This window comes from Podarcis raffonei, chromosome 10, assembly GCF_027172205.1.
Source record: "Podarcis raffonei isolate rPodRaf1 chromosome 10, rPodRaf1.pri, whole genome shotgun sequence".
Taxonomy (NCBI): domain Eukaryota; kingdom Metazoa; phylum Chordata; class Lepidosauria; order Squamata; family Lacertidae; genus Podarcis; species Podarcis raffonei.
Window position 1 is genome coordinate 11,153,152 of NC_070611.1, and position 26,434 is coordinate 11,179,585.

General features: G+C 44.4%; 1 long non-coding RNA gene across 1 annotated transcript in view; it reads left to right on the plus strand.

Moving 5' to 3' along the window:
* Positions 1-23,612, plus strand: part of LOC128422315 (uncharacterized) — a 47,766-nt gene extending 24,154 nt beyond the window's left edge. Inside the window, exons 3-4 of the long non-coding RNA XR_008332473.1 lie at positions 16,098-16,223; positions 23,585-23,612. This is a non-coding gene — a long non-coding RNA (uncharacterized LOC128422315). The remainder of the gene's footprint in view (positions 1-16,097; positions 16,224-23,584) is intronic.
* The last annotated feature ends 2,822 nt before the right edge of the window (positions 23,613-26,434 follow it).

Below are 26,434 nucleotides of genomic sequence, written 5' to 3' on the forward strand. Positions count from 1 at the left end.
TATCTGAAACCAATTGCAAACCAAGAATTAGGCATGATCAGTCTTGAGTTGGGCAGCTCCTTTGATGAAATCAGGATGAAACAGTCCAATAATATATATTTTTTTAAAAATCTCTTGCTCCACTTATTCACAGCCTTTCCGTACAGCTTACTTTGGGGGATATCAAGCCTTCTTGCACATCTTAGCTAGTAAAAGAGTAGATCTTTCTTATTACCCCTTGCATTTGGAATCTTTCAACCAACATTTTCATCGATATTATTTGTATCAAAGGGGAAAGTATTTGACAGACAGCTGTTCCTGAACTTTGATTTATTTCACTTTTCCCAGAGACATCTTCCCCTCTCCGCACAATTTTCTGTTCATCCTTTGAGCCAGTCAGTCAGTCAAGAAATAGTTTCATTATTCAAGTCCTCTTTCTACTCTCGTTTCACTGTAATACTCTGGGTCGTAGCTGTCCTTCTAATTATCTTCTGGAATAGATGTGACTGATGTATATAGTGCATTTGGATGTTTTCTGTTCGCTAAATAATTAAGCCTTTTTCACTTGCTTACGGAACCGTACTATAGCTTGCATATGGGATGCTGCATATAAATTCTCCCTTAACATTGCATGCATGTTGGAGAAATGTCCTCTGCAAAAAGAAATGCATTTTAACAAGCTAGCGGAGTTTTAAATCACAGCTGGTCCCCTGATATCAGAAAGAAAGGAAAAAGGCCCAGTTCAAAGCATCAAGGTTTTTGTTTCTTTCCATTTGCTTTTTTGCCTTAAAAAAAAAAAATCAACGACAGATCCTTTCCGGGCAGAGCTTTGAAACAAAAAAAAGCTTTTGAGACTTTCAACCTTGTGAGCCGGGCAGAAACAACTAATCATATGATTTGAAGTGCCCTCCACAAATGTAACCAGAGGCGAGGACCCACTTCTTGTACAAACCTTCTGCCCAGCATTGAAAATAAGCTTTATAAATAAGATTTATTTTGCCCCTTAGCAGAACCGATTCCCCAAGAACCATAATATATTACAGTGGTACCTCAGGTTACATACGCTTCAGGTTACATACGCTTCAGGTTACATACGCTTCAGGTTACAGACTCCGCTAACCCAGAAATAGTGCTTCAGGTTAAGAACTTTGCTTCAGGATGAGAACAGAAATCGTGCTCTGGCGGCACGGTGACAGCAGGAGGCCCCATTAGCTAAAGTGGTGCTTCAGGTTAAGTACAGTTTCAGGTTAAGAACGGACCTCCAGAACGAATTAAGTACTTAACCCGAGGTACCACTGTACTAAATTAACTTGGGCAATACACAAAACCATGAAGAATGATGTGCAGATAAGGCATGTTCTAGTTAGTACCTCTGCAGCCTGAATGTCTCTATAGGGTATTCCTTGGGCAGCAAAGATCCCGTGGGGGCCCATCGTAATGTGTTCTATCCTGAGACTTGAGGGAGGGGGAAGTATGCATGGCAAAGAGAAGAGAAATCTTTGTGTGGCTGTTCACATGTGGAGTGTCTGTGTGCATGTGAGAAGCAGGTACAGGTGTGTCTGCTCTGTGGGGCCCAATTCAAAGTGCTGGTTTTGACCTATAAAGCCTTAAACAGCTCAGGAGTGCAATACCTCAGGGACCGCCTCTTTCCATATGAACCTACCCAGACCCTGAGATCATCTTCTGAGGCCCTTCTTCATATGCCTCCTCCTCGAGAGGTCTGGAGGGTGGCAACACGAGAACAGGGCCTTCTCTGTAGTGGCTCCCTGTTTGTGGAATGTTCTCCCCAGGGAAGTTCGCCAGGCGCCTTCATTATGCACCTTTGGGCGCCAGGCAAAAACGTTCCTTTTTAAGCAGGCCTTTGGTTGATCTGACTAAATTGAAGATTAAGGTATAATTATAACAGAGAACTAGATACATATAATAATTTTGTCGTTTATTATTATTATTTATTGGTGTTATTCTTCTTTTTTTAATTAATTAAAATTTCTGTTTTACCATTTAGAATATTCATTTTGACAACCTTAAAATATCAATGACTTCCCTTCTTCTCTTTCCATGGTTCATTTTGCGTAACATAAATCCCTGCATATTTTATATAAACTAAACCATTCAGTATTCCATCAGAACAAATTTACACTGTTGAATTTATCTTAATGCTGCCAATGTCCTCAAGCGTACACAATCCCCCCCCATATATTCAATAAACATTTTTCAGTCTCCTTTAAACGAATGCTCTTCTTGTTCTCTTGTTCTGTAAATTAGATCCACAAGCTGCGCATATTCCATAAGTTCAAGTTGCCATTCTTCTTTGGTTTCGACCTCACTCATTTTCCATTTTGGGGCTTACAAAACACGGGCTTCTTCCTGCTATTATTGGTGTTGTTCTTAATCTTCTTTATCTCTCTGCTTCCTCTTAATCTTCTTTTTCCTCTTGATCTTTTCTGGATCTTTTCTTTCCTTTTCGTATTTTTGACTTCATTTGTTCTAGATATTACTTTGCTGTACAGTGGTACCTCAGGTTACATACGCTTCAGGTTACATATGCTTCAGGTTACAGACTCCGCTAACCCAGAAATAGTGCTTCAGGTTAAGAATGTTCTCCAGGATGAGAACAGAAATCGGGCTCCGGCGGCGCGGCAGCAGCAGGAGGCCCCATTAGCTAAAGTGGTGCTTCCGGTTAAGAACAGTTTCAGGTTAAGTACGGACCTCCGGAACGAATTAAGTACTTAACCTGAGGTACTACTGTATTGTGAAAACTTTAATAAAACTGTTGGGGGGAGGATCCACGAGACACTGTTTGCTTTTTCTGCTCTGCTTCTGGCAGGAAGGGACACTCACCCACTCCTCTGTACTGAACAGAGGAGATATGTCAAGATACAAGAGTGAACATGGCAGGGCTGATCTAGGCACAGGTTAAATCTGTGTCCAGGGCAGCTGTTTACCAGCTCCACCTGGTACGCAGGCTGAGACCCTATCTGCCTGCGGACTGTCTTGCCAGAGTGGTGCATGCTCTGGTTATCTCCCGCTTGGACTACTGCAATAAGCTCTAAGTGGGGCTACCTTTGAAGGTGACCCGGAAACTATAACTAATCCAGAACGCGGCAGCTAGACTGGTGACTGGGAGCGGCCGCAGAGACCACATAACACTGGTCTTAAAAGACCTACATTGGCTCCCAGTACGTTTCCGAGCACAATTCAAAGTGTTGGTGCTGACCTTTAAAGCCCTAAATGGCCTCGGCCCAGTATACCTAAAGGAGCGTCTCCACCCCCATCGTTCTGCCCGGACACTGAGATCCAGCGCCGAGGGCCTTCTGGCGGTTCCCTCACTGCGAGAAGCCAAGTTACAGGGAACCAGGCAGAGGGCCTTCTCGGTAGTGGCGCCTTCCCTGTGGAACGCCCTCCCACCAGATGTCAAAGAGAACAACAACTATCAGACTTTTAGAAGACATCTGAAGGCAGCCCTATTTAGGGAAGCTTTTAATGTTTGATGTATTAGAGGATTTTAATATTTTTTTGGAAGCCGCCCAGAGTGGCTGGGGAAGCCCAGCCAGATGGGCGGGGTACAAATAAATAATAATAATAATAATAATAATAATAATAATAATAATAATTATTATTATTATTATTATTATTTATTATTCCCCTCCCCCATGATAGGACACCTTCAGGGTGGTGGGCCACACCATCTTGTGGTCTTGTCTATTTTTCTGCTCTTTTACAGTAGATATGGCAGCCATTACGCCACTCACCCAGCCGCCATGTTGTGTTATGCCACCAGGTTTCCCTTCTGCCTTCTGAAGCGATAACATCCTAGGATGTCCTCACTGGGTTCTTTTTGTACATCATCCGCTCTTTGGTGTACACGATATTACGGAGGACATGGGCGGCATATCTCCACACTCTCCGACGCTTTGAGCTCGCAAGCAAGTGATAAGCTGTTAGCACAGAAGCATCTCCAAGTGAGCTGTAGGTGTCAGACGGATGTCAAGGTCAATTGGGGCTAATATGTGAGGCAGAAGAAACCGAAGGTGGTGGCATGGCAGTCTGACATGCAGCTCGGTTAATGGCATCAAATGGCCTAGAAAAGAGGAGAGGTGGAACTGTCAAGTGAGGCATAACAACTAAACCTGCCGTTTAATAAGCCGCAGCGGAGATCAAAAAGAGCTCCTTCCCTCTTCCCAACCGGGTCACACTTAATCCCAAAAGGCTTGTGATTTGCTGAAACATGCACTTCAAAGCTGATTACATTTTGGGGGTGCTCCCCAATGGAGGGGATTTCAGGTGAGGCGCACCTGGAGTCAACATGCTTCAAATTCTGAGGTAGAGTCTCTGTTCAGTGTACGGTATCTGACACTAGATGTTCATATTTGATATGACTTTTAGAAGACATCTGAAGGCAGCCCTGTTGAGGGAAGCTTTTAATGTTTGATGTATTACAGTATTTTAATATTTTTTTTTAAGCCACCCAGAGTGGCTGGGGAAGCCCAGCCAGATGGGCGGGGTATAAATAATAAATTATTATTATTATTATTATCCAGATCAGAAATGGGCACTATTTCACAGCTATGGCAAGCAGATGTTGGAGAATCGAAAGCATCACACTGCTGAGAGAATACCTTTCCATCCCTGAGCCCTGGCTGGGCAAAGGGGAGGTTCAGTGGCGCAAACATCTGTGGTGTGCAATATGGAAATTTTACGTCTAATTTTTTTTGTCTAAAATAGTATGTATTATTTCACTTCCTTCAATATGTGGTAAGGCAGTCCTGCTGCATTTGGGGACCCTTCTGCTTATTCTCTGAGCAAGATCCTGGACTTCTGCCCCCCAAAACATGACCTGGTTGCATCACTGGGGAGGATGTGACGAAAGATCAAAAATTATTTTTTTCATATGTGGAAAAAGAGTATTGGGAAATGATCCATAATGAATTTAAAAAAAAGGTTAAAAGCACCTCCCCCTCCAACCCCCCCCGAGTCCTTTTCATTGGGGATAATTCAGACAGAAATTCGCAGGTGTCAAAAATGGTTATTTATGTATGCCACTACTGCGGCCTGTGTTTTGTTAGCTCAAAAATGGAAAACAAGTGAGATCCCAACTAAAGAAGAATGGCAACTAAAGTTGACGGAATATGCGCATTTTGCAGACTTAACATATAGAATAAGATAACAAGAACATTTTAAAAAGATTGGAAAACGTTTATTGAATATATGGGGGGAAATTGTGTACACTTGAAAATGCTGGCAGGATTATGATAAATTCAACAGTGTAAATTAGTTTTGATGGATGTAATAATGGAATACTGAATGGTTTACTTTATGTAAAATATGCAGGAGTTTACGTTATGAGGGACGTGGGTGGCGCTGTGGGTTAAACCACTGTGCTGCTTGGGCTTGCCGATTGAAAGCTTGGCAGTTCGAATCCCCGCAACGAGGTGAGCTCCCATTGCTGAGTCCCAGCTCCTGCCAACCTAGCAGTTCGAAAGCACGTCAAAGTGCAAGTAGATAAAAAGGTACCACTCCGGCGAAAGGTAAACAGCATTTCTGTGCGCTGCTCTGGTTTTGCCAGAAGTGGCTTATTCATGTTGGCCACATGACCTATAAAAAATGTATGCTTAAGCAGACAAATGCCAGCTCCCTTGGCTTGTAAAGCGAGATGAGCTCCGCAACCCCAGAGTCATTTACGACTGGACTTAATTGTCAGGGATCCCTTTACCTTTTACTTTATGATATGCAATGAACCATGGAAAGAGAAGGGAAGTCAGTCTCTCTCTCTCTCTCTCTCTCTCTCTAAAGGTAAAGGTACCCCTGACAGTTAAGTCCAGTTGCGAACGACTCCGGGGTTGCGACGCCCATCTCACTTAACAGGCCAAGGGAGCTAGTGTTTGTCTGCTCTGCAGACAGTTTTTCTGGGTCATGTGGTCAGCATGACTAAACTGCTTCTGGCGAAACCAGAGCAGCGCACGGAAACGCCGTTTACCTTCCTGCTGGAGCGGTACCTATTTATCTACTTTCACTTCTTGGCGTGCTTTCGAAATGTTAGGTTGGCAGGAGCTGGGACCGAGCAACGGGAGCTCACCCCGTCATGGAGATTCGAACCGCCGACCTTTTGATCGGCAAGCCCAAGGCTCAGTGGTTTAGACCACAGCGCCACCGACGTCCCTATCTATCTATATCTATATATATCAGAGTTCCTTGTGTTGCAAGGAGGCTGCCTGCCCATTGTCCTTGAAGTGGAGTGTGTGAGAGACTGATATCTTTCTGAGTGTGAGAATGAAGTAGCTACGTCTTCTAACTGAATCCAAGTTGTGTGGGAGAAACATTTCAAGTGTCTCATATATTCAGAGTTTATAATCACTGGGACACGAGAAGGTCCCCCCCCCCTTAATCAGAATGCAAACTCTGACAGTTGACAGGGGTCTATTGGGTGACTTCTGCATGTCTAGCCTTCTTTCAGATGTTGATATTTTCATACAGGATTAATGTGGAAATGAATTTGCTAGAGCATTTGACTTCGGTGAGCTAATCTAACTGAAAATTGTTTAGTACTTTCTTTTTGTGCTCCCCGGTTTCCCTTGCCCTCCTCCTCATTGTTTTTATGCGTCTTCCCACTCTGCTTGACAGGTAGCGTCGTTAACAATTAGCATTTATATAGAGCTTCATCTCCGAAGCATATCGTAAACATTAGCCAATTTAATCCAAGGAGCTATTTGTGTTGTTGCACAGGGAGAAGAATGAGGCTCACCACATGTCTGACAGTTGTATAATTGGAATCAATAGCACAGAAGCCCACTCATCTCTGAGTGGGGGGGGTTGCCTTGATTTTAGGCAGCCCAGCTCTCTTTAAGGGTGTGTCAAAACTGGGTTTTTTCTACTACTATGTTCTACAATTTAGAACAACCCCAGAAATGTGGGGAATGGCAGCCAGGGTTTGGGGGGGGGGGCGGCAGTAGAGCAATCTTCATGCAATCTGTAATTATTCAGATTATGCTCAGCGCGTCAGTCTCCCTCATCTCTTGGCCTGGGATTTGCACATCAGCGTGGGGGGAAAAAGGATGATCAACATATTCCCTAGGAATTGCTAGTGTTGCTTACACTGAAAACAGAAGCAAGCAGCAACAGGAGCCCAGTTGTTGCGGAGGGAGTTGTGGTGGTGGGGAGAAATGTCTGCAGGGCTCACTGTTGTAATAGGAATTTTATGGTCTTAGATATATGGTAATGTTCATAAGTGTACCAACCAAGCACATACATAGATCAGCACAGAAAGGCCAACCTGGAACCATTTTGATTCCTAAACTGACCAAATGTTTTCTCTGCAAGGTCAAAGTGGAAAAGCCTCACCACTGTCTTTTCCTTCACAAATCCTGTCTTAAGGGTGTTTGAATAAGGTGTGAGCCTGTGACATGGTCCAGGAACTAAGTATTTATCACTACAAAAGAATGGCCAGGCTTCCCAGGCAATCCAATCAAGTTACCTGCCAGACAGGAGATAAACAAAGACGAGAAAAACATTTAAATTTCTGTTTAGACCGCCTTTTTCTGTTATGTATGTAGATGTTTCTGGGGGTGGTCTTGATCTACAGGATGGGAATTTCAAAAGTCTTTATAAGGCCTTGCATGCCATTTTTCTGGGTCTCTCCTCCTCTCCTGCGGGTGAGGGGAGCACCCTGTTGCAACAGATCAATAAAGATCAGGCTTACTAGCTGCTTTGCTTCTCAATATTCTCTGGTTGGCCTCTGTTATTTTCTCCTACCAATAGGGAACCTATGTAAGGACTCTATATGGGCTCTTGGATAACCCCTAAGAGAAAAGGGAATTTTTTTATTTACAACACTGTCTTGAATTATCAAGCCTACATTTGATTTGAGTTTTCTGCCAAATATTTGGGAAGGGCCATAGCTCATCTGTTTTACATGCAGAAGGCCTCGGGTTCAATCCTTCTTGGGAACGTGTTTTGAGTGGGTGGTCACAGATGGGATCTAGGCCAGGGGTAGGCAACCTAAGGCCCAGGGGCCGGATGCGGCCCAATCGCCTTCTCAGTCCAGCCTGCGGACAGCCCAGGAATCAGCTTGTTTTTACATGACAGGGGGTTTGGACTGGGTGTCCATCAATATGCAGATGATACCCAGCTCTACCTCTCTTTCAAATCAGAACCAGTGAAGGTAGTGAAGGTCTTGTATGCCTGGAGGCGGTTGGAGGATGGATGGCGGCTAATGGATTGAGGTTGAATCCTGACAAGACAGAAGTACTGTTCTTGGGAGTACAGGGGGCGGGCTGGTGTGGAGGACTCCCTTGTCCTGAATGGGGTAACTGTGCCCCTGAAGGACCAGGAGCACAGCCTGGGAGTCATTTTGGACTCATAGCTGTCCATGGAGGCACAGGTCAATTCTGTATCCAGGGCAGCTGTCTACCAGCTCCATCTGGTACGCAGGCTGAGACCCTACCTACCCGCAGACTGTCTCACCAGAGTGGTGCATTCTCTGGTTATCTCCCGCTTGGACTACTGCAATAAGCTCTACGTGGGGCTACCTTTGAAGGTGACCTGGAAACTACAACTAATCCAGAATGTGGCAGCTAGACTGGTGACTGGGGGCGGCCGCCGAGACCACATAACACCGGTCTTGAAAGACCTACATTGGCTCCCAGTACGTTTCTGAGCACAATTCAAAGTGTGGTGTTGACCTTTAAAGCCCTAAACGGCCTCGGCCCCGTATACCTGAAGGAGTGTCTCTACCCCCATCTTTCTGCCCAGATGCTGAGTTCCAGCGCTGAGGGCCTTCTGGCGGTTCCCTTATTGCGAGAAGCAAAGCTACAGGGAGCCAGGCAGAGGGCCTTCTCGGTAGTGGCGCCCGCCCTGTGGAACGCCCTCCCATCAGATGTCAAAGAGATAAACAACTACCTGACATTTAGAAGACATCTGAAGGCAGCCCTGTTCAGGAAAGTTTTTAATGTGTGACATTTTAATGTATTTTTAATCTTTGTTGGATGCTGCCCAGAGTGGCTGAGGTAACCCAGCCAGATGGGCGGGGTACAAATAATAAATTATTATTATGAGTAGAATGTGTCCTTTTATTTACCGTATTTTTTGCTCTATAAGACTCACTTTTTCCCTCCTAAAAAGTAAGGGGAAATGTGTGTGCGTCTTATGGAGCGAGTGCAGGCTGTGCAGCTATCCCAGAAGCCAGAACAGCAAGAGGGATCACTGCTTTCACTGCGCAGTGATCCCTCTTGCTGTTCTGGCTTGTGAGATTCAGAATATTTTTTTTCTTGTTTTCCTCCTCCAAAAACTAGGTGCGTCTTGTGGTCTGGTGCGTCTTATAGAGTAAAATGCATCTCTGGGTTATTTGTGGGGCATAGGAATTCATTCATATTTTCCCCAAAAAATATCTTCCAGCCCAGCACATGGTCTGAGGGATGGTGGACCAGCCGACGGCTGAAAAAGGTTGCTGACCCCTGATCTACCCTCCAGGCTGGATGATCTCCAGCGGGCAAGGTACAGAGGTGAAAGCTGTTTCTGAATTCTGCTGGATCTCTCCGTGGCTTTTGATACCTTTATCCATGGTCTCCTTCTGGACTGCCTAGGGTGGCTGGGTCCCTCAGGGCTCTGTCCTCTCCTCCATGCTTTTTCACATCTACACGAAGGCGCTTGGATGACTTGAATGCTTTGCATAGATGCTGTCGTGGGCTGGCTTGTTTTTAATTGTGGCACAGTTTTAGTCTATAGATCATGTTGTGATCTATGAGGCTGGGAGCGCTGGCGCCAAGTAGGGATGGCAGCCGTTTGGTGGCAAGAGACTTGGAAGCCCATGCAGTAGCTCCATGAGTTAGATGGAGCATAGTCTGTAAGCTCAGCCCCAAGGGATCCGTAGGCTGTGCCATCAGGTGTGCTCAGGTGCAACCTTTGGCTCTCGCTGCCAAATATATAAATATATCTATTTAAAACTGGCTTCCTGAGGTGTGTGGGGTAGGATACATATGCAATGGCAGAGCCTGTGAGTGCCTTGCAACAGACTCCACAAAAAACAGCCTGCTCCTCTTTCAGATGATTTCTTTACTGAGCATTCCTCTTGCTTTGTTTCTGGAGAGATTACACGGCCTTGACTATTTATCGAGCATCCATTCCATTATTATTATTTTTATAATAATTTTTATTAGTTTTCAGTTACAGTCTAATGATAGCCTCATTGTAACAATGCCAAATTATAATACAATTACTAATACCAATCTTTTGGATACCAAATTATGTAATTTAGGTGCCCCCCCTCGCGTGCAAGAATTGATGGTTTGATGATTTTATTTCTGCGTTCCAAAATCTTACTAATTTCAATTACAGTGGTACCTCGGGTTAAGTACTTAATTCGTTCCGGAGGACCGTACTTAACCTGAAACTGTTCTTAACCTGAAGCACCACTTTAGCTAATGGGGCCTCCTGCTGCCAGTGCACCGCTGCTGCACGATTTCTGTTCTCAACCTGAAGCAAAGTTCTTAACCCGTGGTAATATTTCTGGGTTAGTGGAGTCTGTAACCTGAAGCGTATGTAACCTGAAGCATATGTAACCCAAGGTACCACTGTACACTCCAGTCAAAATAACAATCCCTTATACAACAACTGCAATATTAACAACTTCTGTTCATATTGACACATTAAATCAGGGGTCAGCAAACTTTTTCAGCAGGGGGCCGGTCCACTGTCCCTCAGACCTTGTGGGGGGCCGGACTATATTTTGAAAAAAATATATGAATGAATTCCTATGCCCCACAAATAACCCAGAGATGCATTTTAAATAAAAGGACACGTTCTACTCATGTAAAAACACGCTGATTCCTGGACCATCCGCAGAACAAATTTAGAAGGCGATTGGGCCGGATCCGGCCCCCAGGCCTTCGTTTGCCTACCCATGCATTAAATGATTTATGAAGCTACAAGTGAGGCATTCAGTCTATATCCTTATTCTTCCTGTGTGTGGCAATTATTCTGTCCGTGGTGTTTCTTCCTGTCCTTGTAAAATGTTATGTCTATCTTTTCCCATTTGTTGCTGTTCTCCATCATGCCTTGGGCAGAGAAATATCCCATTGTTCTTTCAGAAATTCTCCATTGCTCTGCCCCAGGCTTCATTGTTTTGCAACTCTAACAGCAGCTGCAAAAATCACACTGTCCAGCATCCATTCCAATTCATTTGTGAGGGGATTAAACAATAATGCATCAAGCAAATGCTATCCCACACATTCCAGTGCATTAATCCGCCACATTTCATGTTGCAAAAAGTCCATGATTGACAGTGGGGAGGGGAGAGGCTTTGTTGCACCAGAGCACCAAATCAGCTGGATTTGCTGGAGTGTTTAGAACCTGCCATGGAATTATTTATTTGTTTAGAGAATTTGCGCCCTGCTCTTCAGCCAAAAAAAAAGGCTCCCAGAGCAACTTACACATGATCCAAACAAGGCAATTCTTACTTGCAGGCTTACCATCTTAAAAAAGAAAAACCAATGAAAGATGACACACACGAGGAAAAGGGACACGGAGGGATGAGGAAAATTAAAACCTGGATGCTAATTTCTAAACAGTTGTTACTATAGCGACTGGCTGGCCCAGTTGGGGGGAGGAGGTGCCCGATGGCACTGGACCTCCGGGACAGGTGATGAAAGGAGCCCTGCTTCATTTCCAGTCCACTGCGGCAGCCTGATAACTGTTACCTGCCCCCAGGTAACAGCTGAGTGAACCCTGCTTTCCATCTCTCCCACTGAGCCAGCCTGGGGAAATGGCTAGTAGTGACAGCACCATCAGTTAGCAATGCTAATTATTATTATTATTATTATTATTATTATTATTATTATTTTATTTGTACTTTACTTTAACATTGTACAATGGACGCTCGGGTTGTGAACGCGATCCATGCAGGATGCACATTCGTAACCCGCAGCATTCGTAGCGGCGCGTCTGCGCACGTGCGGGTTGCGATTTGGCGCTTCTGCGCATGCGCAAAGCACGATTTAGCACTTCTGCGCATGCGCGACTGCCAAAACCCAGAAGTAACGCGTTCCGGTACTTCCAGGTTTCGGTGCGTCCGTAACCTGAAAAAACACAACCTGAAGCGTCTGTAACCCAAGGTATGGCTGTATTTTATGCCTCATGACTGCCTGCACACGCACACACTCCCTCTCCAGATGTTGTTAAAAAGCCTTTCAGAGATGTGTGGTTCCCTCACCTCCAGCGAAATGCCTAAGAGCATTAGCAAAGGTGGGTTTATGTGAGCATAAACACTTGCCAGTTTTTGAATTCAAGCTGGCGTTACTCATGTGTGGAGATTGTTGGAGCGGAAAAGGAGTCTTACTGGAGGATTTTCTTCTCTTTGCCTCTGTTGCCTTTGGCACGCTGCGTTAGAGTCACGGCTTTGTATTAACTCCTTTTCCCCACCCCAGAACTTCAAAGATCCCTTTAAAAACATCTGTATCTATCTATCTATCATCTATCTATCTATCTATCTATCGTGTTAAATATAAGGATATGATAAAACAGCAAAAGAAGCGGGTTTGATGAGTGTCCAAAATGATATAAAAATAAGAATGAGAAAGGTAACACTTTAAAAAGAGGATGGGATAAAGAAAACTGGGCAACTAGAAGCAGGGCTGATTTTTTTTAAAAAAAATAATATTTATTAAAATTTCAAAGAATTACAAAAATAAAGGAAAATAAAACAAAAATACAAAATACAAAAAATACAGAAAAATAGAAACAATTAAAAACAAGTCAATTTTTCCATATCTTATCTTTCATTTGCTTGTTTCCTTGACCTCCTCACAGCTCCCTTTTTTGTGTTCTAGTTCAATTAGTTAATTCAGCAAATCCTTTCCATCTTTGTTTTTATCTTAATAATTTATCTTAATATATTTTAACTTTACATTCTCACCTGTTAACAATCCATTTTTACATACTCCTTTGTAACATTACTGCTAAAACCACATAACTTCATTCCAGCATCCTTCTAACATTCCTTAATTTTACAATGTTTCTGTAGATAGTCTTTAAATTTCTTCCAACCATCTTCTACCGACTCTTCTCCCTGGTCTCGGATTCTGCCGGTCATTTCCGCCAGTTCCATGTAGTCCATCACCTTCATCTGCCATTCTTCCAGGGTGGGTAAATCTTGTGTCTTTCAATACTTTGCAATAAGTATTCTTGCTGCTGTTGTAGCATACATAAAGAAAGTTCTATCCTTCTTTAACACCGATTGGCCGACCATGCCCAGGAGAAAAGTCTCTGGTTTCTTCAAAAAGGTATATTTAAATACCTTTTTCATTTCATTATAGATCATCTCCCAGAAAGCCTTAATCCTTGGGCACGTCCACCAAAGGTGAAAGAATGTACCTTCAGTCTCTTTACATTTCCAGCATTTATTATCAGGCAAATGATATATTTTTGCAAGCTTGACTGGTGTCATGTACCACCTGTATATCATTTTCATAATGTTCTCTCTTAAGGCATTACATGCCGTAAACTTCATACCTGTGATCCATAACTGTTCCCAGTCAGCCAACATAATGTTGTGTCCAACATCTTGTGCCCATTTAATCATCGCAGATTTCACCGTTTCATCCTGAGTATTCCATTTTAGCAGCAGATTATACATCCTTGAAGCAGGGCTGAAATTAGGTTTGAAGCGGCCCTAAGCTACTGAAGGTAATGGGGCCCTTTATATGTCCAGCTGTCCTTTGTCAACAACAAATTGTCGCTGTTTTGTGTTGAATATATGCTATATGGTAATTTATGGACCTAATAGGTATGTAAAGCCATGAGCAAACCAGTGATATTTTAAGGAGCAGGCTAGCAGGCGGGGCCCATTACTTACATCATAGGAGCCTACAAAACACAAAACACTGTTGCTGTATGTAGGTTTTATTTTATTTGTTTTTAATCTTACATTTTGGAAATGTACATCCAGGTTTTTTCCCTTTAATTTTTTGTTGGGTCCCCAAGAGAGTGGGGCCCCAAGCTATAGCTAGAAGTCAGTAGTAGCCCAAGAAAGTAAAACTGGAATGAACAGTGAATAACAGTGGTGTTATTAGCAGCAGCTCAGGGGGCAGTACTGCAGCCAGCCTGCCACTGGCCCATTGCACAGGCAGGCTACAATCTATTTCCCGGGCCTGGGAGAAGCAGGGTTCACCCAAGCCCATGAAAACCCCGTGTCTCCAGCACAGCTGCTGAATCTTGGGGCTGGCGATGTCACCGTCCCGCAATGGTGCCCGACTTAAAAGGTAAGCATCATTGGAAGACAGGCTGTTGTCTGTGTGGCACACACACAGTTAAAGGGGGCCTGGCATGTGGCAAAGCCCAACACAGAAATAAAATTGTGCGTTTGTGATGAAATTAGTGTCCTCATAAAAAATTGAAACGGCTCTCTGAAAACCAGCCTTTTTCAGTCGGAGCTCTCTTGAATATTTCATCCCAAAGCCTCCCGCTGTTTTGCAAGGATGGCGTTTCCAAAGTATTTAAGGCACGACTGAAAAGACCTGCTAAGTATAATGCCAATGTAGTTCGGAGACTGTCTACAACTCAATTCCTGTAGCTCTTCCCCCCCATGAAGCAGTTGGTGGAACTGAAGGTCCCTGCCTTCCCATGGCTGCCTAAGTCTCCTCCTCTCCTGGGTTTCTTCCAAGCAATCTGAGACTGTGTCTGCACGAAGCTAACCTCTCCTCCATCCTTTTCATGCCTCTTCTGGTTCTGGGAGACAAAGGGAGAAGGGAGCTTGTCGCAACAGTAAGGGGAGACACCTTCTAATCTTCACCAGCCTGACTCATCTCTGCCTCTTGGTCTCTCTCCTCCCACCCTCCTTGCTTCAGCTTCTGCCTCTGATTCTGAACTTCTCTCTGCCACACACTCTCCCAGCTCACAAAGCCCTGTTATCTCCTCAGCTTCTGACACCTCCTCTTTCCAGTCTTCTCCCTCTGACCTCTTATTGTCGTCCCACCACCAATCCCCTGGCTCTGAGCCTTCTTCCCTTGGGGGTCCCCAGCTGGTGAAACCAGACTGAAATGGATCCAGATGATCAGTCTCCTCCAGGGACATGCACATATTGGAAATGAAGAAGTATGGCTACCCTGAAAAAAATGAAAATAATAATAATGCAATGAACATTGTAGATAAGGCGGAAAGAGAGAGAGATTGTCTTGACAGAAGGGCTCTTTAGGAAGTGCATGAATGCTGCATGTGCGTCAAAATGTAGCAAGCCAGTCCTGTTGCATTTTATTTTATTTTGGGACCCTGCAGCTCATTCTGCTAAGGGGGCTTCTGTTCCAAAATTCTTCCCTGATGCGACCCACAGTCCCAGGTCCCAGGACAACCAATCAGGGAGCCTGATATCGGTGGATCTGCCTGTTTTGTAGCCCACAAAGAACTAAACATTGTGCATGCGATGGCCACACCTAAGGATAAGTTGCTGGACCACAAACAATTTATAGGGGCTTGTTCGCAAGGAAGGCTGCAGGAAGTGGGAGATTGTTGTTCCCCCTTGGCCAACACAGACTGCTGCTCTTTTAGGAATCCTCCCCCACCAAGTCCTTTGCTCCCTGAAATACTTTTGAGTCTGTTGTGCTTTCCTCTGCATTTTTCTGTAAATCAGAAGGGACAGAGGAAAAAGGCACAGAAAAAGGCAGGATATGCAAATGATCGCAGTTTAACTATGCAAAGCCTATTTGCTTCAGAGCAGCTCATTGGTTGCAAGGATAAAATGTGGTCATTGGTTTACAGAGACTACTGTAAAATAAATTAACTGCAAATTAATCTCTCTCTCTCTCTTTCTCTCCCCCCCCCGAGAGATACATTTTGCACATTTCACACCTGTTAGGAGGAACAACATTTTCTTAGGAAGTTACTGACATTAAAACTGATGAATCCAAGCATATTTTAAACACAGTTTAAAATAGGTGTGCAGGTGGTGGGGGATTTGGTCGTGATTCGTAAGTTTTTTGTAAACAGCAGCGACGTCAAAGTTGCTGTTTTACAGCACATATTTTTGGCTTGAGGAGGAGAGGAAAGCTACCTAGTCTGGCAATAGCAACAATCTTGGCCAAAAATAACCACATCACTTTTTCATTTTTAATAGTGGCATCTGTTTTCCCTTTTAGACTCGCCTACTTGGAGAACGGCTTAATGCCAAAAGATCCCCCAGCACATGGTCTCTGGGGGCTCTGAAAGAGTCAGCCAACAGACTGCTACAAGTGAAGAAGGAATCTACTGGGGGTTGTGAAATGGTAAGTAAGGATAGCACATCTGCCCTAACATTTACGGTTGACATGTGCTGGTTTTCTAATTCAAACAACGCCATGGCATTTGTCATTGCCAATGACAATATACCATGATGCCAACATCTTGACTGATCTCAAGCTGATTGCAGGCAATGGACTTAGCAAAATGGGACTTGCATACCCTCCAACATTTCTCCAATGAAAAGAAAGGTAAAGGGACCCCTGACCATTAGATCCAGTCGTGACCGACTCTGGGCTTGCGGCACTCATCTCGCTCTATGGGCCGAGGGAGCCGGTGTACAGCTTCCGGTCATGTGGCCAGCATGACTGAGGCGCTTCTGGCGAACCAGAGCAGCGCATGGAAACGCCGTTTACCTTCCTGCCGGAGCGGTACCTATTTATCTACTTGCACTTTGGCGTGCTTTAGAACTGCTAGGTTGGCAGGAGCAGGGACCGAGCAATGGGAGCTCACCCCATTGTGGGGATCCGAACCGCCGACCTTCTGATCGGCAAGCCCTAGGCTCTGTGGTTTAACCCACAGCGCCACCCACGTCCTGATGAAAATAGGAACGTCCTATTCCGTAATGATGATGATGATATTATTATTATTATTATTATTATATACCCTGCCCAACTGACTGGGTTGCCCCAGCCACTCTGGGAGGCTTCCAACAGATATAAAAACATAATAAAACATTAAAGATAGAAAAAACTTCTCTATACAGGGCTGCCTTCAGCTATCTTCTAAAGGTTGTGTATTTACTTATCTCCTTGGCTCGGGGGGTCACATAACTCCTTTGAAAATAGAGATGTCCTAAGGAAAAGCGGGACATTCCAGGATCAAATTAGAAACCAGGATGGCTTCTGTAAATCTAGGACTGTTCCTGGAAAATAGGGATACTTGGAGGGTCTGGACTTGGCTGCCATTTTGAAGAGATGACCTTTAGTGTATCTAAAGATGCTATTATTACTGGTATTTTATTTATTAAATCTCTATACCGCCCTTTCATCTGAGCATCACAGGGCAGTTTACAGTATAAAATCACAAAAAGGAACAACAAAGTAACAAGCAAAAACAATACCCACCCAGAATTTAAAAGGCCATAGATCATTTATTTAGCCAAAGCCCTGGGAGAAGAGGAATGTTCTTGCCCGGCACCTAAAGATATGTAACAACGGTGCCTGGTGAACCTCCTTGGAGAGAGCATTCCACAAGTGGGGAGCCACCACAGAAAAGGCCCTGTTCTTGCATTGCCACCCTCTGGACGTCTTGTGGCGGAAGCACACCAAAAAGGACCTAAGATGATCATAACAAGGTTGGGGGCGGTTTCATAACAAGGTTGGGGGCATTTCAGCCTGTAGGACTCTAGAACCCAGTTTAGCAGAATGAACAGAAGGCATCCCAAACACAGCAGGGGTGGCTTAATGCCATTTTAATACACATTGCCACCTAAAGTGGGCAGTCCCTGTAAGGTCATTCAGCCCAGAGGCTAACATTACCTAAACTGCATCGCTGCTTCAGGTTTTCTCCTTAGGTACTACTATACATTTAAAGCACCTTTAAACTGATAGAGCACTAGATCAATAGAACACTTTCATCTACTTTAGTTGCAGAAACCTACATTTCCAGTATGGTGATTGAACCACGAAATACTGACAACCTGGAGGCAAACCCTAACTGTCTCATTGAAATCCCAACATAAGGTTGTCTCAGCGTATATAATCATTATTAAGCACAGGTTGGCTCATGCTCAGGAACAGATGCTGAAAAGGTGCATAATTTATTTTTCAAATCCCTAAATGGAGAAGAGGGGAGAGCCATCTAGATTTGTATTGTGATGCTCCTATCATTTCCCTAAATCCCTCGATAAAACCATCTTCTATTGTTATTCTTTTGGAAGAAAGAACTAATGATAGTATTTAGCAGAGATTGTATACTTTTCTTAGTGATTCCCCCCCCCAAAAAAAATAATAATTCATGCCTTCGTTTGTTTCCCAAGTGTTTTGACAGGAAAACCTTAAAACGTCCTTGTCTCATCATTCTTACTCATCCAGTTATTGGGTTTTTCTGGGGGTTTTTTTAAATGTTCTCCCCTGCTTGATTTTAAACAGCATATTTCCACAGAAACCCTAAGTATTTTTACAGCCAGGGCTTTTAAAAGCTCTGAGCTCTTGAGAATTTCCTTTTCCTGACAGTTATGTTAATCAGTGGCGTAGCGTGGGTTGTCAGCACCCGGGGCAAGGCAAGTAATTTGCGCCCCCTAACCCGTGGATTTGCCCTAACCCCAGATGTTGCGCCCGGTGCGGCCGGCCCCCCCCTGCACCCCCCACACTACGCCACTGATGTTAATGGTGCCATTTTAAATAGCTCGCTAATTTTGTTTACAAAGGCACATACTGTAACGTCAGCCTCCCGGTTTAATATCTTCCAATATCATCATTGTACTGATCTGCTCAATTACCCTGCTTAAGTGTGTTCTCTTTGTCTGCAAACGCAGCTCGGCCCACACGTTTCGCGGCACATGCCAAGGCGACGCAAGCAAATGTTTCTCTTTTCCCTTTTAGAATAATGAAGTCTGGGGGGAATAGGCCAAAAGCTGTCATCTGAAATACAGGGCTGCAGAAGCAATGGCAGAAAATAGAATTTTTTAAAAAGAAAAAAAGGAGAAAAGGCACAAGTGAGTTTACAAAGATGGGCTAAGCAGCTTTAAAATAATATATTTCCCAGTAGTCACCAGACTACAATCCCATCCTGTTGGAAGTTTAAAGGTAAAAATGTTGAGTGATGTTTTCCTGCAAGGCTGAATCTACACACATATATAAAAAAACACTGTGAAAATGCTTTTAAAAAAAACGTTTAAAAATATATATGGAATTTGTCGTTAGCCCACCTGCGCCATCTAGTGTCACATTTGTAGAATGCTCTGAAAACACACTTAAAATGTTATCTTTGCAGCTGTATAGCTGAGTCCCAAGTTAATACTCAGGTTAGATCCTTGTTTAGGGAAGAAAATGGCTCAATTATTAGATTCTGTCTGCTTTGTAAGCAGCAGTTTTATGTTGTGAATTGCCCTGAGATTTATGGATGAAGGTCGGTATACAAATTTAAATACTAATAAAAAGGTAAAGGTACCCCTGCCCGTACGGGCCAGTCGTGTCCGACTCTAGGGTTGTGTGCCCATCTCACTTAAGAGGCTGGGGGCCAGCGCTGTCGGGAGACACTTCCGGGTCACGTGGCCAGTGTGACGAAGCTGCTCTGGCGAGCCGGCACCGGCACCAGCACAGCACACGGAAACGCCGTTTACCTTCCCGCTATAAAGCGGTACCTATTTATCTACTTGCACTTAGGGGTGCTTTCGAACTGCTAGGTGAGCAGGAGCTGGGACCGAACGACGGGAGCTCACCCCGCCGCGGGGATTCGAACCGCCGACCATGCGATCGGCAAGTCCTAGGCGCTGAGGTTTTACCCACAGCGCCACCCGCTATATTAGTATACTAATATACTAATACTAATAACACCTGTCTGGGGACATGATTCATGTTGTTGTATGAAGAGTGTATAATGTTCAAACAAGATCTTATGGAAAGCATGGGAAGGTGCCATGTATCAAGTCAGACTATTGATTCACCTAATTCAGTAGCATCTTCTTCGAAGATGGCTGTGGTCCTTCTTGATTGTTCTCAACACTACCTGGAGAGGCCAAGGAATAAACCTGCCTTTTGCATACAAAGTACGCTGCAGAGCTGCTGTGGTTTTCCAAAGGCACCTACAGTAGCTGCCACTGATGAGCAGAATCAGACAGAGTGGGTCACTTGAGGCTGCTGCTGAAAACATCCCACAAATATCTCATGCTCCTTGAACCCCGTAACATGACATGACCCTGCTGCGAGTTTCCTTGCCCTGACCAGTGGCAGCCAATAATTCAGCATAGCAGTGGGGAAACTCACAGTATGGTGTGGTCAAATTATGCTGATGGTCCATGAGCCATTACTGGGGGTGGGGGATGATATGGTTTTCGGCAAAAGTCCAAAGTCTCCCATTCTGGCATGTTCTGCTCATCCATGGCAATAAAAAGCAGCCTTGAAGTGTGCTACGCAAGACTTTGAAATGTATTTCCAGAATTCCTTGCCACAGTTCACCCGACTTTTATTTAAAACCTCTGTATATAATGTCCTGTTTCCCCACGTACCACTTCTGTTCTCTCTCATTGGTCTCACCTGCCTCAGATAGCAAAGTTAGCAGGTAAGAGCTGTTATCTAAGAAACCTGGGACCTTCCACCTCTGAGCTTCTCTCTTCGAAGGAGGACAATTGCGAGGGGAACAAGGCTATATAATCTGCATATGCAGGTTTCATAGTCTTTATGATATCAGTTGCACACCAATACCCTCCTTGTTACCACACCTATTGGCATGGTTACAACCCCTCCACCTCTAACCTGGGTGTTCAAGGCGATAACAGAAATCACTGGGTTACAGCTGACCAAAAGTCCAGAAATGGCATTATTATCAACTTACGATGAGGTGGAAGGTTTGCAGGCTATGAAGGACCTGCTCACAAATTCATTGAAAGATGCGCGAATTATGATAGCTAGGAATTGGAAGGGGCAAGCAGAATATAAAATGGAAGAATAGTATAAAGAGGTGTGGGATATAGCTATTAATGATAAATTAACATGTGCCATTAAGGTAAGACAGGGAGTATGCAGGAGAAATGGTTTTGAGGAGATATGGAGGGTGTTTGTAGAATTTGTACTGTTAAAACAGAAAGGGGTCAAACCATTGCAAAAGGTGTTGAAATTTTGGGAGGTTGGATAGTAACAATGGAATGGTCTCAGTGGTGGGGTGCACATTTTTATTTTTTATGATTATTAAAGGTAAAGGGACCCCTGACCATTAGGTCCAGTCGTGGCCGACTCTGGGGTTGTGGCTCTCATCTCGCTTTATTGGCCGAGGGAGCCGGCGTACAGCTTCTGGGTCATGTGGCCAGCATGACTGAGCTGTTTATGGTGAACCAGAGCAGTGCACGGAAACGCCGTTTACCTTCCCGCCGGAGCGGTACCTATTTATCTACTTGCACTTTGACGTGCTTTCGAACTGCTAGGTTGGCAGGAGCAGGGACTGAGAAATGGGAGCTCACCCCATCGCGGGGATTCGAACCGCCGACCTTCTGATCGGCAAGCCCTAGGCTCTGTGGTTTAACCCACAGCGCCACCCGCTTTTGTGATTATTACTTGGTTAAAATAAAATTAAAGAAGAAGAAAATAAGCAGACACTGTTCATTCCATGCTGCTATTTCCCAAACACGCCTTGCTGCTGCTGACGGCCTTGTACTTCGGCCAAACCTTTACGCATTTTCTGGGCCTTAAGAATCATTCTGCAGCAATCGGGGTGAAATTCCTTGTTCTGCAATTCTCACATTTAGAGGGCAAATGCACCCCCAAAAGCATCCAGAACGTATATTAGGGGAAACAGAAGTCAAGCGCAAGCTGGGCATCTATGCTAATGAGAGAGAGCAACAAAGACACAAGCGAGCAATTCACCACAGGCAATGCAAGGCATATCAAAAGGAAAGGAAATAAAAGAGCACAGCAGAGGACAGAGATGCTTTTGGAGGATAGTTGAAAATAGGAAAAGGCAATCAAAACAAGCAGCTAAGACGGCAACCGTATATGTTCCCACCGTCTGAAAGCACCTCATATCAGCAATGAGAATAAAGAGCTAATTTATTGGACCTGTATACAAAAAGCTGCCACAGTCTGATCAAACCATCCAGTGCTGATTATCAGGTAGGAGGGTTTCTGTGAAAGACCAGAGAGGTTATATGTGATGATTATAATTGTGTTCAGATCTGGTGGTTCCTTGTTTTCCACTTACATTTTGCAATCAAAAGGTAGCTGTTCCAGAAAAACGTACAAGCAAAACCGATTAACTGTGAGCGTTTCATATAGCAGGCCTCACAAGCTGACCTTTTTTTAATTGTCAACTCTCATAATGCAGATTTCCTTGCTGACAAACGAGCAAGTAATAAAATGCTGCCAGATTACATCATTCCTTCTCTTTCTGATGTTTGGGCGGTGAGCGACCTTTCTTAGGAAGCTGAAACGACGTCACACATGCACAAGAGAGAAGCATTTAGCAGGATCGAGGGACCCTAGATTCTTAAAAGTACAAAAATGTAAGGGAGGGAAAGCATTTAATTCCCATTTAATCTACCTTGTGAGGTAGGTTAGGCTGAGAGGCATTGACTTGACCAAGGTCAGCTTCATGGCTGAGTGGGGATTGGAAACCAGATCCAATGGGACGCAGGTGGCGCTGTGGGTTAAACCACAGAGCCTAGGACTTGCCGATCAGAAGGTCGGCGGTTCGAATCCCCACGATGGGGTGAGCTCCCATTTCTCAGTCCCTGCTCCTGCCAACCTAGCAGTTCGAAAGCACGTCAAAGTGCAAGTAGATAAATAGGTACTGCTCTGGCAGGAAGGTAAACGGCGTTTCCGTGCGCTGCTCTGGTTCGCCAGAAGCGGCTTAGTCATGCTGGCCACATGACCCGGAAGCTGTACTCTGGCTCCCTTGGCCAATAAAGCGAGATGAGCGCTGCAACCCCAGAGTCGGCCACGACTGGACCTAATGGTCAGGGGTCCCTTCACCTTTACCTCCCAGATCCAAGTTAAACACTCTTAACCACCACACCAATACTAGCTCTGTGGGAAGTGAAGCAGTGTGACTGCCTCAAAACTTTTGTGGACACAAATAACTTAGAATGGCCATAGGCAAACTCGGCCCTCCAGATTTTTGGGACTACAACTCCCATCATCCCTGACCACTGGTCCAGTTAGCTAGGGATGATGCGAGTTTTAGTCCCAAAACATCTGGAGGGCCGAGTTTGCCTCTGCCTGATTTAGAAAGTGAGATCACATGTGACTGCCCCACTAGCATCAAGAGCCCAAATCATCATGGATGTGGAATAAAAAGGAAGCCCGTGTGTGTGTGTGTGTGTGTGTGTGTGTAGGTAGGTGTAGAATTCAGTGCTATTTTTGTAGAAAAAGAGGTGCCGAATCTCACCGTGAACATTCTCATAGAATGGCAATGATGTCCACCTGAAAGGTGCCGGAACTGAGTTCCAGAGCGTTCCGCCTGAAAAAAAGCCCAGGAGATGTATTTCAATATGAGTAGGAAAATGAGAGTACCCATAAACATTTTTTAGAAAAAAATGTACCTGTTCTTACACAAGCAGTTAATGGAGGGAATGTTTTCTGTACTGTCTGTGATGAACTCCCGGATCCTAGGAGTTGGCTATATCATTTAATGTTAAAGCTACCGACTGGGTTCTATGGTTATGGCTAACATGCCTTTCTCGCTTTCATTTCAGGAGCTGATTAACGGGACTTTTCAATGTTACTAAAGCTACAAAAGGTAGGATGCTTGTTTTACAGTTTCATGATATATTGAGATGACCTGCCGGTTCCCGTCTCATAAAGTGAGCATGCAACTATTTCTTGCCTCAGGAAAGGAAAGCAATGCACAAGAAGGCAGCAGCAGGCTTGAGAACATTTCCAATATATTTTTCATTTTGAGTGACAGTCTGCTGCGAACCATCACATTATAATCCTCGCCTACAGACTGGGATGAGTTACTGTCACTTTCTTTAGGTGTCACTGTTTGGAATGGCATTGCTTACACCTCGTCCAAATCCAAAAGCAAATTGTTTCGGATAGTTTGATAAAGACCTTTCTAGGGATTGCGTTCGGTTCCCAAAGTGTCGGGGAATCAATTTAATCCTGTGAAAATCAGTATTTCACATTCTACCCATGCGAATAAAGCAGAATGCCTCTGACTAAATTTTGATGTAGCTCCTCTCAAGGGTCTATGATGTCGTGAAATGCCAGAATAACAGCATGTCACCCAATTGACCCTGAAGCGTCCAGCTGTCCTGAGGGACATTAAGGGAATTTATAGTTTATATCAGTGTTGTGGGTGAAACATGTCACATTAATTTAGATGGAGGGAGGTTGATCTCTGCAGATAACCTGGGGAAGAAGGCATCTGCTGAAATTTCCATTTTCTAGTCCCTCTACCTCCAACCTGTTTGCATATTATGCGAATTCTTTGCTGCTTATGCAAATAAAGTGGAGGTTTGAAGAATTCCCTTTATTTATTTAACACATTTCTAGCCCTGCCCTCCAGGGAAGACCCTCACAACAGAAGGATCTGTGGCTTTTACAAGGCCAGTCCTAGCAGCTGCAGATGATGGTGATGATTAACTCCAGCTGTTTTCGATCTGAGTCCCTGCTTACAACATCTGAAACGGGGTCCTAATTCTGCATCCTCATAGGTGGGAACTTTGGGGAGTAATCCACTGGAGCAGTCAAGTACACCATTACCTGTTTTGCTAGAGTGGACATGTAGGAGCTGTTGGTCCATCCAGTCGAACTTCCTGTTACACCTGGCCGGAGCATCCTTTCTTTGCATGTGACTAGTAGGTGGGCATGACCTTTCCAGACCTGGTAAAAGGCCCAGTCACATAGCCATCTTCCCTTTCTCCTTTTTCTGCTTCCTGCTTCACCTGGACTGCACTGCTGGCTATGGGTTATCTCCCATATGGGGTAAACCTATTTGTACAAATTTGTAACATCAAGTCTTAAGCCTGCCTTCAGGGATCACACTGTGCTCTCTCTGATTGTGAGTAAACCTTCTTGTTGTTACTTTTGAACAATGCTTTTTTTCTAAAATAAATAAATGCTTAGGGGTACTCTCATTTTCCTACTCATATGGAAATGCCCCTCAATGAGGCCAAACTTAGATTCACAAAATGTTTAGGGGTACATGTACGTGTACCCCAATCTGGGCAAGCCAGATTGGATTGCTTATTATCTTAAGAGATTCTAACGAGTCTGCAACCAGCTTCCCGCTGTGTGATAGGGGAACGCACTGTGCTACATGAATAAACTTGCTAGTGCGAGTTAGGAAGGATAATATTAATCAATATATCCTCTCCTGTTACCCACAACATTTCCACAAGAACATAGGGTGCAGTAGGGTGGTCCTTCACATCTACCTCCCAGGGTGATTATGCAGACCACCCTAAATTCCATGAAGGGAGGCAAGGATGTTGGTGGTGGTTAAATATATTCCAAAGCTGAGCCTTCTTTGGGTAGAGCTCAGTGGCAGATCATGTCCTGTGCATGCAAAACATCCCCAATTCAATCCCTGGTCTCTCCAGGTACAGGTGGAGAAGATCCCTGCCTGAAATCCTGGACAGCTGCTGCCAGTCAATTCCAGACCCTCCAAGTATCCCTACTTTCCAGGGACAGCCCCAGATTTACAGAAGCCGTCCTGGTTTCTGATTTGATCCTGGAATGTCCTGCTTTTCCTTAGGACATCTCTATTTTCATCGGAGAAATGTTGGAGGCTGTAGAGTTATGCAACCCTTGAGCCAAGGAGACAAGTAACTATACAATCTTTAGAAGACATCTGAAGGCAACCCAGTATAGGGATTTCTTTAAATGTTGAATGTTGTATTGTTGTTGTTTTGTCGTTTAGTTGTGTCTGACTCTTCGTGACCCCGTGGACCACAGCATGCCAGGCACTCCTGTCTTCCACTGCCTCCCGCAGTTTGGTCAAACTCATGCTGGTAACTTCGAGAACACTGTCCAACCATCTCGTCCTCTGTCGTCCCCTTCTCCTTCTGCCCTCAATCTTTCCCAACATCAGGGTCTTTTCCAGGGAGTCTTCTCTTCTCATGAGGTGGTCAAAGTATTGGAGTCTCAGCTTCAGGATCTGACCTTCCAGTGAGCACTCAGGGCTGATTTCCTTAAGAATGGATAGGTTTGATCTTCTTGCAGTCCGTGGGACTCTCAAGAGTCTCCTGCAGCACCATGTTGTATTATGTTTTTTAAAAGTTGGAAGCCACCCAGCATGGCTGGGGCAACCTACTCAGATGGGTGATGATGATCATTATCATTATTATTAAATAAGATGCCTCTCTTTACATTGGAGAAATGTTGGAGGGTATGCAGTGCTGTGCAGACAACACCAACACAGGTCCTTGATAAAAGGCATCTGTCAATGTGTCCTAGCACCAAAACAAATACTCCTGGAAGTAAGTAGGCTGTATATTTAAGACAGGGAATTTCTATTTAAAAGTGATAATAAAACAAAAGCCTGTGTTACTCATTCACATCCTGGTAGGCATGAATGTTGAGAGCAATTAAGAAAAGGG